The 16,714-nt window shown below is 35.1% G+C and overlaps 3 long non-coding RNA genes across 3 annotated transcripts; all 3 read right to left on the bottom strand.

Annotated features, from left to right (window-relative positions):
- Positions 1 to 1,438: 1,438 nt before the first annotated feature.
- On the bottom strand, positions 1,439 to 3,499 carry LOC110944037. The gene is made up of 3 exons (XR_002594962.1): positions 3,349 to 3,499; positions 2,782 to 2,848; positions 1,439 to 1,677 (listed from the first exon to the last, which is right to left on the bottom strand). It is a non-coding gene; the product is annotated as an uncharacterized LOC110944037 (long non-coding RNA).
- Positions 3,500 to 7,149: 3,650 nt separating this feature from the next.
- Positions 7,150 to 9,088, bottom strand: LOC110944026. The gene is made up of 3 exons (XR_002594960.2): positions 8,933 to 9,088; positions 8,366 to 8,432; positions 7,150 to 7,262 (listed from the first exon to the last, which is right to left on the bottom strand). It is a non-coding gene; the product is annotated as an uncharacterized LOC110944026 (long non-coding RNA).
- Positions 9,089 to 13,173: 4,085 nt separating this feature from the next.
- On the bottom strand, positions 13,174 to 15,047 carry LOC110944032. Its single transcript, XR_002594961.2, has 3 exons — positions 14,934 to 15,047; positions 14,367 to 14,433; positions 13,174 to 13,263 (listed from the first exon to the last, which is right to left on the bottom strand). It is a non-coding gene; the product is annotated as an uncharacterized LOC110944032 (long non-coding RNA).
- Positions 15,048 to 16,714: the final 1,667 nt, after the last annotated feature.

Genomic DNA, 16,714 nt, shown 5'->3' with positions numbered 1-16,714 from the left:
ATGAGAGAGATAGCCACACAATTTGCCCAATCTTGTGCCATCTAGTTATGACAATTGCATGTAAATGGATTGGTGGAAAATCTTTAGGGAAGAACAAAAGGGGGCGGCCCATGTGCCACCATATTCTCACCCAATCAAAATTTTCCTAACTTATTTTTATGTCTTGTATTAAGTTTTATAACTTTTATAAAACATAACACAACATTTTATAAGTTTTTATGCAATAATTTATACCTTTTATAATGTTATTTAACCCATTAAATAACAAAATAAAATATTCTCTCAAAATAAATTATCCATATAATTTATTAGTTTGTCAAGTGCAATTATTTAGAAAACCAATTTCTGAATATTATAAGTGTTAATATTTATTTGTTTGATCATATCATAAATAAATATTATAGGTGTTTGTCTAGCTTGTTTTTGGGTGTGACTCGACTTGGATCATAACGTAGTAGCCACATCAATTTAATATGTGTCTTGGGCATACAGAGTCCAACACTTCCAACTCACAAATTTAAACAAAATAAGAAACAATTTTAACTATTTAACTTTTTATAAATGCTAAGAAAACACTATGCCATAACACAAATCTCTAACAATGGCACTTTACGGAGGCATATACGTTGCAATATCTATTTGTGTTGCTCTATCCATAGGCATTCCAACGTTATCCTAAGATAGAGAATTCAAAAGCGAGTTCGATATGTAATAAAGGTAATATCTCTAAGCTTAAACATGCATCTAACATATCATCACGAACACAAGAAATGTCGTATAACAAAGAGAGAATGTCCAGTACCTTCCCTAGAAGCAGTTCTCCGGATGGAAGATACACCACTAAGAGCAGAGCATTCCTAATGGATAGGAAGATCTCTGATAATGCTTTGTTTGAAACATAGAATATCATGTATTCTCTTCTAATCCCTAAACATATATTCACTCTAGACCAAGAGATCGATTTCACTGTAGCACAACACCAAATTCTTTGACCTCCATAAATCCACGCCCTCCTATGAAGTATAATCAATCAATTAGATAACCAGGCTTCCAATTGTGTTCAAATTAGGGATTTAAGAATAATAAATAATTCAGAAAATAGGCTCAATTTGACATTAAAAATGCATTAATTACCATTGTGTCGGAGCTTGAAAACCCTAATATTGATTCGACAATACTGTTGCGTGAAATATAAGGCAAAGGGGTTGTCCGTGTTGGTATCACCCCTTGCTAGAGCTCAAAAACCAGATGTGAACGGTGTTTGAGATGTCGATGGGATAAAGGAACATGTTTAGGGTTAGGGTTAGAATGGAGATTAGGAGGGAACAAGTGAAGAAAAAAGTTCAAGAGCGGTGGATTTTGGGGATGAAATTTTTGGGGGGAAATATGATGGGGGGAAATTTTTGTAACACCCGTTTATTTTACTTGAATATAATAATAATTCAAAACATCTTAAGTAAAAACATACTTAAATAACATAGATTCCTTACAAGAAATTCATAAGTAGCAAGAGTTTAGTTAACTTAGTACTAGGTTAAAACATTCGAAAGCTAATTGTTAATTGTTTACATTCCCAAAACATAGTCCATTAAGAGTAAAACTAAAGCGGAAGCTTGTAGGTAGTGTTCGGTTCTTCAAAAGCTAGCTCGATTATCTCCCGGTTAAATCCAACATCACCTAAGGTTAAAAACCACAACAAACATTAGTTTTATTGAAGCTACAATGAGTATAATCAAGTTCCAAAGGTCAAACATTCAAGAAAATAAAAAAAAATTCGGTTCACGAGGCGTCGCGTGACGCGTAGAGTCTTGGCGTCGCGCGACGCCCTGTTTTTCAGAGACTCTGCGTTGCTGCTGGTGCTGTGCATTCCCAGTTCCACATGATTTCCATTCTAACTTAAAATTGCCATAACTTGTGATTCGTAAGTCCGTTTTTAGTGATTCTTTTTCCTACACGACCGTATTTGAATTACCGACGTCTCTACCATAATTATTTTCCCCATAATTTGGTTTACGGATCCAGTCACTAAAAGCTCTATATGGATATTCGACCCACTATATTACCCAACTTTGCTACCGTATACTAGCAGCTTTAAGGCGTTTTTCACCCAACGTCCGGGGCTTAACACCACTCGCATTTACTTACCAATTCCATGGCTTATTACCCTTGTGCTTGATGTCACTTTTGCTAAGTAGTTAGACACCAAAGCTACAATTTATACCATTATTCAACCCGTTCGACTGTCTAGTGAAACCATCACTTTATTAACATGTCAACCCCCTTCACAATTCCTTATTTTGACCCATTTGATGTTCAAGTGAACTACGCCACTTTAGAATGCATCAAACGTATCCTTCAAACTTCAATTCTATCTATTCTTTAAACTTAAACAAATATGCATAATTTAACGAGACTAAAGTTACGTACTTGCATAATTCATCAACATTGGTATCTAACCATAATTACCCATCCCCGGGCTTGTCAATCTTAGCGTATCACATCCATTCCTTGGATTACGTTTTTATTACTCAATCATAATGAGAGACGTTTTAGTCACTTCAACACTTACAAATTCAACCAGTGTTTGACCCGTTTGGTTGTTTAATGGGAACCACCATTTTACAACATACCAAACTTGTTCTAACCAACATTTAACCCATTTACTCATCTAGTGTTTTTCGTCACTTCGACTAGACATCCAAATTCATACACTATTCTAAAGTTTAGTCTACTAGTAAAAATACATAACAAACATAACGTAACGAAACCGTGGTTACGTACCTTCCAAGCGCCCCCTTCAAACGCGTATCGCCATTAGCTTGTCCGCTTGACGTTCCGATTTCCTTGCCTATAGAGTTCAACCATAGGTGTTTAGAACTCTCTTATAATATATAACGCATAATTTACCACACTAATCAAATATGCGTTTTTAGTCCAAATTCTCTACATTTATCTTCTCTTAGGCATTATATCAAACACCTAATGAGCATGATTTCATACAATTCAAAAATCAAGTTCTTGACTAACTATTTAACCAAGATATAAACATCATTTCACGTGTTCATGACAAATTTTCATATCAACAAATCTGGATTTGCTTCATAGAGCTCAAATACACTAAGTTAACAAAGACAATCCTAGTGTTCAACATAATTCTACAAAACCCACTTATCACCTTCAATGGTGATTATGAATTTCACAAGAAATAGGCGAAATTTCAACAAGTAGTTGACTAGGGTTCATCCCTAGACACTATTTTATTCCAAACAACTAACATGCAACATAAATTCTAAATTTCATGAATTCGCTCAGAAATTTAGATGAAGGTTTTCCTTGGAAATTACATACCTTATGATCCTCTTTCAGAGGAGATCATTATTCTATGCTTCGATTGCGATTTGGAACGGAATTTGGCCTTCAATTTAGTCAATTCTTGATAACTAGGGTTTGAGCTTGGGGAGCCTCTCCTGGCTCTGTGTTTATGCGCGACCAGAACACACCAAGTGTGTGTTTTGGTGTGTTAATTAATTTTTTTTTATTAAAACTAATTAGCACATGTTCCACTTTGGTCCCTTATCTTTACTTGAGTTACCCTAAGGGTTTTTATCCAAGTTCCTTTGTAACAACTACAATTATGACTAACTAGGTTATTTATTCCTAGTTAGTTTGTTTTTGTTTACTTTATACTTTATAATTTTAAATATAAAGTTTTATATTTTCGGGGTGTTACAAGTCTACCTCCCTTAAAGAGGTTTCGTCCTCGAAACCTTCGTTAAGAAACTCTTTGGTTTGGACCGAACTAACTTAGTTTTGTTTTTCAGACCTTATTTCTTTTAGTCAAAAGTTATCATTTACCTCAACACATGCATTTTCCACATGTAAGTCCTCATGGACTTTAACTTGTGTCTTGTTTTTTTTTTTTTTTTTTTTAATCTTATTGTCTATTTGTCCCAATCATCAATTGGTCACTCAATAGTATGAGTTTGCCCACATGTTTACTTTATACTAACTGTATATTGACAAGGGTTTTGTATAAATCCCAACACTAATTTGACTCCATACGGACCCATCGGCTAGACTGATTAGTCACCATCACTTCATGCCCCATAGATTTCGGGTCTATCCCTCTTTGCCATAATCGAACTTAGGTAAGTTTACGATCTTCAATCCCATAACTCATGCTACAACATGACTATATTCTGTATCACTTTTCTTAACCGTGATCGTATCACGTCGTGTTTAAGTTTAGATAATCTTTTTGTTATCAATATCTTCTTTCTAATGTACCGTCTTACACCCATCGGTGTTAAGACTTATGTCTTTTATTATTAACTGCTTTTTTTTTAATTTGTCTCATAACAATCATTTTCGTTAAACGTTGTTCCTTACTAAAACTGAATTTCTGTTTAACGTTTATCTCTTTTAACTTAAGTCAATTACCCATATCCGGGAATTGACGTCAAGAATTTATTCTTATCCGCTATTATATTACGCGGGGAGTCGTATCCAGTCCTCTTACTATATCCCGAGTGACCCGAAGGTTCTTTTGCTTAGCCTCGTAGGTTATTTCTTTAGGTTTTCATCCCTTTTTGGTTCTTTTCTTTCTATTGTTGACGCTAGATTTATTTAGTCCTTTAAATATTTACTTTGTTTATAATTCCAAAGGTTATGACGATCCCATAGATCATCTTTACTTGTGAAGCTTTTTTTTTTTTATTGATTTGACCGTAGTCCAAGGCTACGCCCGCTTTCTTTCGGATCATCCTTCCGACTCTATGGCTTCTTATGTCACTTTCGTGTCGATTTATTTCACTCATACCGTTATTTGATTTACGCCCCTATTCCTTTCAACCCGTTACCCTGGCTCTTTATCTTAATGTTTTTAACACTCCGATTTTATTGGTTTACATTTTCCTTTCCATACTCTTTTACGACCTATCACACAGATTCAGTAATATTTCGCACTTCCATTATTCGTTTTGCGCTTACTTGAAATATTAGGTATTATACTTTATTCTGCCTGTCCGGCATTGCAATAGTTGAATATAACTATCGAAATTTATGTTTTGTGAAATTTCATTGTCTTTTAGTCATAGCTCTTAGTCCGAGTCTTTTGACTTTTAATATGCGTCACCGTCTCTTGGTTTACGCATATATTCGTAGTCCTACCCATCTATCGGTTATTTTACCGAAGTCATTATTAGAGTCATGATTCCGACATGCATTGAGATTTCGTTTTGATTTATTCAGTGATATTAGCGTAACCCGTCGCCTTTATTTCACCAATTCCTTAATTCTTCCATTTATTTTGTTTGATTTGTTCTGATGAGCTTTATTACTTATAATAGTCAAGCTTTATCCTTGTGCCTTAACATTCTTGTTTGTTAGTTTATAATTTTAATTACCTTGATTCTTATCCCTTCCCTTGGGCTCATTACCTTAATGTAATACGCTCCCGTTATCCGGCTTCCATTTACCTTTATTATCACACACTTTACTTATTTGATCCGAACAACGCCTTTCTTTTGTTAGCGACCCTTAGGTCTATTTCTTTTGCTAATGTCCCGGAGGCCCATTTCTCAAGTCTTATTTGGTAAAACTGCTGCTATTGTTATTCGACTTTTGGGGTTTACCCATCCTCTTTCTAATACTTTCATAACGTTTATTTTACTAATCTTTTATATAATCACACCCATCGCTGTGATCATCCTTCCTCATAAAGGTTTGATTAATAATGTGTTATTTGGATGGTTACCCATACCCAATTTTCCAAATGTGCATTTACTGATACTTTGTTATTCATAGTAGCGAATAACACGTATCATCCGTTTGGTTTCTTTCTCGAGGAAATGTTTGGTCCAAGTCGTAATTTCTCATCTTTAACCTTAATCCTATTGTAACTATAACAAAATCAATTCGTTTCATTTTATTATTCCATATCATTGTATGAAATTTATCCAGATCGTTTATTTATATAACAAAGTTTCTGCATATTTTATTTGGTTTGGCCAAGTCCATAACCTTGTCCTTGTCGTCTATTTTTATTGCAAATTTCCGGGTTCGGGTGTTATTACACTCCTTCCCAATACGTCAGTTATTCACTTTATTAAGTTCCCGGGTTCGAGTGTACGCGCACTCCTTCCCACGACTATATTGACCGTGATTACTTTTGTCTTGGTTTCACATGCTTACCATTGTTTATTTTCTTATGCATATACATTTCTTTCACATAATTCGCCCGTTTCACTACTCATGTATGCCCTTATGCAACTATTGTTCACACTAGTATTGAATAAAATTTATAGTGAAATTAAATTTGTAATAAGTATACCTGGAACAACATCAGATTCAGCTTTAGCCTCCGCGGCTATCGTGTGGGAAGACCTTGTCTTCTCTTTCGCGGTATCAGGCTTTAATTTCTTTACGGGTCTTGGGTCCATATCCGACTCACTCCCATCATCTTTTTCTTGTGAGAGACTATCTTTTAATTCAGTTATCATATCCTCTACTGCTAGCAAAATTGTGGTTTGTAGTCTCTCGGCGTACTGCGGTAGTCTGGCTTCTATTGCCTTTCCGACTTCCTCAGAAATTTTAGCTTCCATCTCTTCAGTTAATTGAGATGCTAATTCGCTCTCGGTTACACCGGACATTTCTTTCATCTGTTCGGTGACCTTCGGCACAGTATCATTATCGTTGCCTTCATCAGTCATCTTGAATCTGAATGTTTATATTAATTGTTAAACATTTCATTTTGTATCATTTGCATCTTTCGCTTTGGTTTAGCCAAGTTCAATACTTGCTTTAACCGTTCACTTTTGGTGCACTTTCCGGGTTTGAGTGAGTTAACACATTTTTCCCATGCACATTAATCACATCTCATTTCTTACATAAGATAAAATCTACTAAAACAATAAATTAATTCTTACCGGACGATTGATCAAGCTTGAACCGAACACTTTGTTGACAACCTTAAGCTCTGATTACCAACTTGTAACACCCGTTTATTTTACTTGAATATAATAATAATTCAAAACATCTTAAGTAAAAACATACTTAAATAACATAGATTCCTTACAAGAAATTCATAAGTAGCAAGAGTTTAGTTAACTTAGTACTAGGTTAAAACATTCGAAAGCTAATTGCTAATTGTTTACATTCCCAAAACATAGTCCATTAAGAGTAAAACTAAAGCGGAAGCTTGTAGGTAGTGTTCGGTTCTTCAAAAGCTAGCTCGATTATCTCCCGGTTAAATCCAACATCACCTAAGGTTAAAAACCACAACAAACATTAGTTTTATTGAAGCTACAATGAGTATAATCAAGTTCCAAAGGTCAAACATTCAAAAAAATAAAAAAAATTCGGTTCATGAGGCGTCGCGTGACGCGTCGGGTCTTGGCGTCGCGCGACACCCTGTTTTTCACAGACTCTGCGTTGCTGCTGGTGCTGTGCATTCCCAGTTCCACATGATTTCCATTCTAACTTAAAATTGCCATAACTTGTGATTCGTAAGTCCGTTTTTAGTGATTCTTTTTCCTACACGACCGTATTTGAATTACCGACGTGTCTACCATAATTATTTTCCCCATAATTTGGTTTACGAATCCAGTCACTAAAAGCTCTATATGGATATTCGACCCACTATATTACCCAACTTTGCTACCGTATACTAGCAGCTTTAAGGCGTTTTTCACCCAACGTCTGGGGCTTAACACCACTCGCATTTACTTACCAATTCCATGGCTTATTACCCTTGTGCTTGATGTCACTTTTGCTAAGTAGTTAGACACCAAAGCTACAATTTATACCATTATTCAACCCGTTCGACTGTCTAGTGAAACCATCACTTTATTAACATGTCAACCCCCTTCACAATTCCTTATTTTGACCCATTTGATGTTCAAGTGAACTACGCCACTTTAGAATGCATCAAACGTATCCTTCAAACTTCAATTCTATCTATTCTTTAAACTTAAACAAATATGCATAATTTAACGAGACTAAAGTTACGTACTTGCATAATTCATCAACATTGGTATCTAACCATAATTACCCATCCCCGGGCTTGTCAATCTTAGCGTATCACATCCATTCCTTGGATTACGTTTTTATTACTCAATCATAATGAGAGACGTTTTAGTCACTTCAACACTTACAAATTCAACTAGTGTTTGACCCGTTTGGTTGTTTAATGGGAACCACCATTTTACAACATACCAAACTTGTTCTAACCAACATTTAACCCATTTACTCATCTAGTGTTTTTCGTCACTTCGACTAGACATCCAAATTCATACACTATTCTAAAGTTTAGTCTACTAGTAAAAATACATAACAAACATAACGTAACGAAACCGTGGTTACGAACCTTCCAAGCGCCCCCTTCAAACGCGTATCGCCATTAGCTTGTCCGCTTGACGTTCCGATTTCCTTGCCTATAGAGTTCAACCATAGGTGTTTAGAACTCTCTTATAATATATAACGCATAATTTACCACACTAATCAAATATGCGTTTTTAGTCCAAATTCTCTACATTTATCTTCTCTTAGGCATTATATCAAACACCTAATGAGCATGATTTCATACAATTCAAAAATCAAGTTCTTGACTAACTATTTAACCAAGATATAAATATCATTTCACATGTTCATGACAAATTTTCATATCAACAAATCTGGATTTGCTTCATAGAGCTTAAATACACTAAGTTAACAAAGACAATCCTAGTGTTCAACATAATTCTACAAAACCCACTTATCACCTTCAATGCTGATTATGAATTTCACAAGAAATAGGCGAAATTTCAATAAGTAGTTGACTAGGGTTCATCCCTAGACACTATTTCATTCCAAACAACTAAAATGCAACATAAATTCTGAATTTCATGAATTCGCTCAGAAATTTAGATGAAGGTTTTCCATGGAAATTACATACCTTATGATCCTCTTTCAGAGGAGATCATTATTCTATGCTTGGATTGCGATTTGGAACGGAATTTGGCCTTCAATTTAGTCAATTCTTGATAACTAGGGTTTGAGCTTGGGGAGCCTCTCCTGGCTCTGTGTTTATGCGCGACCAGAACACACCAAGTGTGTGTTTTGGTGTGTTAATGAATTTTTTTTTATTAAAACTAATTAGCACATGTTCCACTTTGGTCCCTTATCTTTACTTGAGTTACCCTAAGGGTTTTTATCCAAGTTCCTTTGTAACAACTACAATTATGACTAACTAGGTTATTTATTCCTAGTTAGTTTGTTTTTGTTTACTTTATACTTTATAATTTTAAATATAAAGTTTTATATTTTCGGGGTGTTACAAGTCTACCTCCCTTAAAGAGGTTTCGTCCTCGAAACCTTCGTTAAGAAACTCTTTGGTTTGGACCGAACTAACTTAGTTTTGTTTTTCAGACCTTATTTCTTTTAGTCAAAAGTTATCATTTACCTCAACACATGCATTTTCCACATGTAAGTCCTCATGGACTTTAACTTGTGTCTTGTTTTTTTTTTTTTTTTTTAATCTTATTGTCTATTTGTCCCAATCATCAATTGGTCACTCAATAGTATGAGTTTGCCCACATGTTTACTTTATACTAACTGTATATTGACAAGGGTTTTGTATAAATCCCAACACTAATTTGACTCCATACGGACCCATCGGCTAGACTGATTAGTCACCATCACTTCATGCCCCATAGATTTCGGGTCTATCCCTCTTTGCCATAATCGAACTTAGGTAAGTTTACGATCTTCAATCCCATAACTCATGCTACAACATGACTATATTCTGTATCACTTTTCTTAACCGTGATCGTATCACGTCGTGTTTAAGTTTAGATAATCTTTTTGTTATCAATATCTTCTTTCTAATGTACCGTCTTACACCCATCGGTGTTAAGACTTATGTCTTTTATTATTAACTGCTTTTTTTTTAATTTGTCTCATAACAATCATTTTCGTTAAACGTTGTTCCTTACTAAAACTGAATTTCTGTTTAACGTTTATCTCTTTTAACTTAAGTCAATTACCCATATCCGGGAATTGACATCAAGAATTTATTCTTATCCGCTATTATATTACGCGGGGAGTCGTATCCAGTCCTCTTACTATATCCCGAGTGACCCGAAGGTTCTTTTGCTTAGCCTCGTAGGTTATTTCTTTAGGTTTTCATCCCTTTTTGGTTCTTTTCTTTCTATTGTTGACGCTAGATTTATTTAGTCCTTTAAATATTTACTTTGTTTATAATTCCAAAGGTTATGACGATCCCATAGATCATCTTTACTTGTGAAGCTTTTTTTTTTTTATTGATTTGACCGTAGTCCAAGGCTACGCCCGCTTTCTTTCGGATCATCCTTCCGACTCTATGGCTTCTTATGTCACTTTCGTGTCGATTTATTTCACTCATACCGTTATTTGATTTACGCCCCTATTCCTTTCAACCCGTTACCCTGGCTCTTTATCTTAATGTTTTTAACACTCCGATTTTATTGGTTTACATTTTCCTTTCCATACTCTTTTACGACCTATCACACAGATTCAGTAATATTTCGCACTTCCATTATTTGTTTTGCGCTTACTTGAAATATTAGGTATTATACTTTATTCTGCCTGTCCGGCATTGCAATAGTTGAATATAACTATCGAAATTTATGTTTTGTGAAATTTCATTGTCTTTTAGTCATAGCTCTTAGTCCGAGTCTTTTGACTTTTAATATGCGTCACCGTCTCTTGGTTTACGCATATATTCGTAGTCCTACCCATCTATCGGTTATTTTACCGAAGTCATTATTAGAGTCATGATTCCGACATGCATTGAGATTTCGTTTTGATTTATTCAGTGATATTAGCGTAACCCGTCGCCTTTATTTCACCAATTCCTTAATTCTTCCATTTATTTTGTTTGATTTGTTCTGATGAGCTTTATTACTTATAATAGTCAAGCTTTATCCTTGTGCCTTAACATTCTTGTTTGTTAGTTTATAATTTTAATTACCTTGATTCTTATCCCTTCCCTTGGGCTCATTACCTTAATGTAATACGCTCCCGTTATCCGGCTTCCATTTACCTTTATTATCACACACTTTACTTATTTGATCCGAACAACGCCTTTCTTTTGTTAGCGACCCTTAGGTCTATTTCTTTTGCTAATGTCCCGGAGGCCCATTTCTCAAGTCTTATTTGGTAAAACTGCTGCTATTGTTATTCGACTTTTGGGGTTTACCCATCCTCTTTCTAATACTTTCATAACGTTTATTTTACTAATCTTTTATATAATCACACCCATCGCTGTGATCATCCTTCCTCATAAAGGTTTGATTAATAATGTGTTATTTGGATGGTTACCCATACCCAATTTTCCAAATGTGCATTTACTGATACTTTGTTATTCATAGTAGCGAATAACACGTATCATCCGTTTGGTTTCTTTCTCGAGGAAATGTTTGGTCCAAGTCGTAATTTCTCATCTTTAACCTTAATCCTATTGTAACTATAACAAAATCAATTCGTTTCATTTTATTATTCCATATCATTGTATGAAATTTATCCAGATCGTTTATTTATATAACAAAGTTTCTGCATATTTTATTTGGTTTGGCCAAGTCCATAACCTTGTCCTTGTCGTCTATTTTTATTGCAAATTTCCGGGTTCGGGTGTTATTACACTCCTTCCCAATACGTCAGTTATTCACTTTATTAAGTTCCCGGGTTCGAGTGTACGCGCACTCCTTCCCACGACTATATTGACCGTGATTACTTTTGTCTTGGTTTCACATGCTTACCATTGTTTATTTTCTTATGCATATACATTTCTTTCACATAATTCGCCCGTTTCACTACTCATGTATGCCCTTATGCAACTATTGTTCACACTAGTATTGAATAAAATTTATAGTGAAATTAAATTTGTAATAAGTATACCTGGAACAACATCAGATTCAGCTTTAGCCTCCGCGGCTATCGTGTGGGAAGACCTTGTCTTCTCTTTCGCGGTATCAGGCTTTAATTTCTTTACGGGTCTTGGGTCCATATCCGACTCACTCCCATCATCTTTTTCTTGTGAGAGACTATCTTTTAATTCAGTTATCATATCCTCTACTGCTAGCAAAATTGTGGTTTGTAGTCTCTCGGCGTACTGCGGTAGTCTGGCTTCTATTGCCTTTCCGACTTCCTCAGAAATTTTAGCTTCCATCTCTTCAGTTAATTGAGATGCTAATTCGCTCTCGGTTACACCGGACATTTCTTTCATCTGTTCGGTGACCTTCGGCACAGTATCATTATCGTTGCCTTCATCAGTCATCTTGAATCTGAATGTTTATATTAATTGTTAAACATTTCATTTTGTATCATTTGCATCTTTCGCTTTGGTTTAGCCAAGTTCAATACTTGCTTTAACCGTTCACTTTTGGTGCACTTTCCGGGTTTGAGTGAGTTAACACATTTTTCCCATGCACATTAATCACATCTCATTTCTTACATAAGATAAAATCTACTAAAACAATAAATTAATTCTTACCGGACGATTGATCAAGCTTGAACCGAACACTTTGTTGACAACCTTAAGCTCTGATTACCAACTTGTAACACCCGTTTATTTTACTTGAATATAATAATAATTCAAAACATCTTAAGTAAAAACATACTTAAATAACATAGATTCCTTACAAGAAATTCATAAGTAGCAAGAGTTTAGTTAACTTAGTACTAGGTTAAAACATTCGAAAGCTAATTGCTAATTGTTTACATTCCCAAAACATAGTCCATTAAGAGTAAAACTAAAGCGGAAGCTTGTAGGTAGTGTTCGGTTCTTCAAAAGCTAGCTCGATTATCTCCCGGTTAAATCCAACATCACCTAAGGTTAAAAACCACAACAAACATTAGTTTTATTGAAGCTACAATGAGTATAATCAAGTTCCAAAGGTCAAACATTCAAAAAAATAAAAAAAATTCGGTTCATGAGGCGTCGCGTGACGCGTCGGGTCTTGGCGTCGCGCGACACCCTGTTTTTCACAGACTCTGCGTTGCTGCTGGTGCTGTGCATTCCCAGTTCCACATGATTTCCATTCTAACTTAAAATTGCCATAACTTGTGATTCGTAAGTCCGTTTTTAGTGATTCTTTTTCCTACACGACCGTATTTGAATTACCGACGTGTCTACCATAATTATTTTCCCCATAATTTATTAAGAGTAAAACTAAAGCGGAAGCTTGTAGGTAGTGTTCGGTTCTTCAAAAGCTAGCTCGATTATCTCCCGGTTAAATCCAACATCACCTAAGGTTAAAAACCACAACAAACATTAGTTTTATTGAAGCTACAATGAGTATAATCAAGTTCCAAAGGTCAAACATTCAAAAAAATAAAAAAAATTCGGTTCATGAGGCGTCGCGTGACGCGTCGGGTCTTGGCGTCGCGCGACACCCTGTTTTTCACAGACTCTGCGTTGCTGCTGGTGCTGTGCATTCCCAGTTCCACATGATTTCCATTCTAACTTAAAATTGCCATAACTTGTGATTCGTAAGTCCGTTTTTAGTGATTCTTTTTCCTACACGACCGTATTTGAATTACCGACGTGTCTACCATAATTATTTTCCCCATAATTTGGTTTACGAATCCAGTCACTAAAAGCTCTATATGGATATTCGACCCACTATATTACCCAACTTTGCTACCGTATACTAGCAGCTTTAAGGCGTTTTTCACCCAACGTCTGGGGCTTAACACCACTCGCATTTACTTACCAATTCCATGGCTTATTACCCTTGTGCTTGATGTCACTTTTGCTAAGTAGTTAGACACCAAAGCTACAATTTATACCATTATTCAACCCGTTCGACTGTCTAGTGAAACCATCACTTTATTAACATGTCAACCCCCTTCACAATTCCTTATTTTGACCCATTTGATGTTCAAGTGAACTACGCCACTTTAGAATGCATCAAACGTATCCTTCAAACTTCAATTCTATCTATTCTTTAAACTTAAACAAATATGCATAATTTAACGAGACTAAAGTTACGTACTTGCATAATTCATCAACATTGGTATCTAACCATAATTACCCATCCCCGGGCTTGTCAATCTTAGCGTATCACATCCATTCCTTGGATTACGTTTTTATTACTCAATCATAATGAGAGACGTTTTAGTCACTTCAACACTTACAAATTCAACCAGTGTTTGACCCGTTTGGTTGTTTAATGGGAACCACCATTTTACAACATACCAAACTTGTTCTAACCAACATTTAACCCATTTACTCATCTAGTGTTTTTCGTCACTTCGACTAGACATCCAAATTCATACACTATTCTAAAGTTTAGTCTACTAGTAAAAATACATAACAAACATAACGTAACGAAACCGTGGTTACGAACCTTCCAAGCGCCCCCTTCAAACGCGTATCGCCATTAGCTTGTCCGCTTGACGTTCCGATTTCCTTGCCTATAGAGTTCAACCATAGGTGTTTAGAACTCTCTTATAATATATAACGCATAATTTACCACACTAATCAAATATGCGTTTTTAGTCCAAATTCTCTACATTTATCTTCTCTTAGGCATTATATCAAACACCTAATGAGCATGATTTCATACAATTCAAAAATCAAGTTCTTGACTAACTATTTAACCAAGATATAAATATCATTTCACATGTTCATGACAAATTTTCATATCAACAAATCTGGATTTGCTTCATAGAGCTTAAATACACTAAGTTAACAAAGACAATCCTAGTGTTCAACATAATTCTACAAAACCCACTTATCACCTTCAATGCTGATTATGAATTTCACAAGAAATAGGCGAAATTTCAATAAGTAGTTGACTAGGGTTCATCCCTAGACAGTATTTCATTCCAAACAACTAAAATGCAACATAAATTCTGAATTTCATGAATTCGCTCAGAAATTTAGATGAAGGTTTTCCATGGAAATTACATACCTTATGATCCTCTTTCAGAGGAGATCATTATTCTATGCTTGGATTGCGATTTGGAACGGAATTTGGCCTTCAATTTAGTCAATTCTTGATAACTAGGGTTTGAGCTTGGGGAGTCTCTCCTGGCTCTGTGTTTATGCGCGACCAGAACACACCAAGTGTGTGTTTTGGTGTGTTAATTAATTTTTTTTTATTAAAACTAATTAGCACATGTTCCACTTTGGTCCCTTATCTTTACTTGAGTTACCCTAAGGGTTTTTATCCAAGTTCCTTTGTAACAACTACAATTATGACTAACTAGGTTATTTATTCCTAGTTAGTTTGTTTTTGTTTACTTTATACTTTATAATTTTAAATATAAAGTTTTATATTTTCGGGGTGTTACAAGTCTACCTCCCTTAAAGAGGTTTCGTCCTCGAAACCTTCGTTAAGAAACTCTTTGGTTTGGACCGAACTAACTTAGTTTTGTTTTTCAGACCTTATTTCTTTTAGTCAAAAGTTATCATTTACCTCAACACATGCATTTTCCACATGTAAGTCCTCATGGACTTTAACTTGTGTCTTGTTTTTTTTTTTTTTTTTTAATCTTATTGTCTATTTGTCCCAATCATCAATTGGTCACTCAATAGTATGAGTTTGCCCACATGTTTACTTTATACTAACTCTATATTGACAAGGGTTTTGTATAAATCCCAACACTAATTTGACTCCATACGGACCCATCGGCTAGACTGATTAGTCACCATCACTTCATGCCCCATATATTTCGGGTCTATCCCTCTTTGCCATAATCGAACTTAGGTAAGTTTACGATCTTCAATCCCATAACTCATGCTACAACATGACTATATTCTGTATCACTTTTCTTAACCGTGATCGTATCACGTCGTGTTTAAGTTTAGATAATCTTTTTGTTATCAATATCTTCTTTCTAATGTACCGTCTTACACCCATCGGTGTTAAGACTTATGTCTTTTATTATTAACTGCTTTTTTTTTTAATTTGTCTCATAACAATCATTTTCGTTAAACGTTGTTCCTTACTAAAACTGAATTTCTGTTTGACGTTTATCTCTTTTAACTTAAGTCAATTACCCATATCCGGGAATTGACGTCAAGAATTTATTCTTATCCGCTATTATATTACGCGGGGAGTCGTATCCAGTCCTCTTACTATATCCCGAGTGACCCGAAGGTTCTTTTGCTTAGCCTCGTAGGTTATTTCTTTAGGTTTTCATCCCTTTTTGGTTCTTTTCTTTCTATTGTTGACGCTAGATTTATTTAGTCCTTTAAATATTTACTTTGTTTATAATTCCAAAGGTTATGACGATCCCATAGATCATCTTTACTTGTGAAGCTTTTTTTTTTTATTGATTTGACCGTAGTCCAAGGCTACGCCCGCTTTCTTTCGGATCATCCTTCCGACTCTATGGCTTCTTATGTCACTTTCGTGTCGATTTATTTCACTCATACCGTTATTTGATTTACGCCCCTATTCCTTTCAACCCGTTACCCTGGCTCTTTATCTTAATGTTTTTAACACTCCGATTTTATTGGTTTACATTTTCCTTTCCATACTCTTTTACGACCTATCACACAGATTCAGTAATATTTCGCACTTCCATTATTCGTTTTGCGCTTACTTGAAATATTAGGTATTATACTTTATTCTGCCTGTCCGGCATTGCAATAGTTGAATATAACTATCGAAATTTATGTTTTGCGAAATTTCATTGTCTTTTAGTCATAGCTCTTAGTCCGAGTCTTTTGACTTTTAATATGCGT

The sequence above is a fragment of the Helianthus annuus genome, chromosome 1 (assembly GCF_002127325.2).
Source record: "Helianthus annuus cultivar XRQ/B chromosome 1, HanXRQr2.0-SUNRISE, whole genome shotgun sequence".
NCBI classification, from domain to species: domain Eukaryota; kingdom Viridiplantae; phylum Streptophyta; class Magnoliopsida; order Asterales; family Asteraceae; genus Helianthus; species Helianthus annuus.
This window is presented reverse-complemented; position numbering and strand designations above follow the sequence as displayed.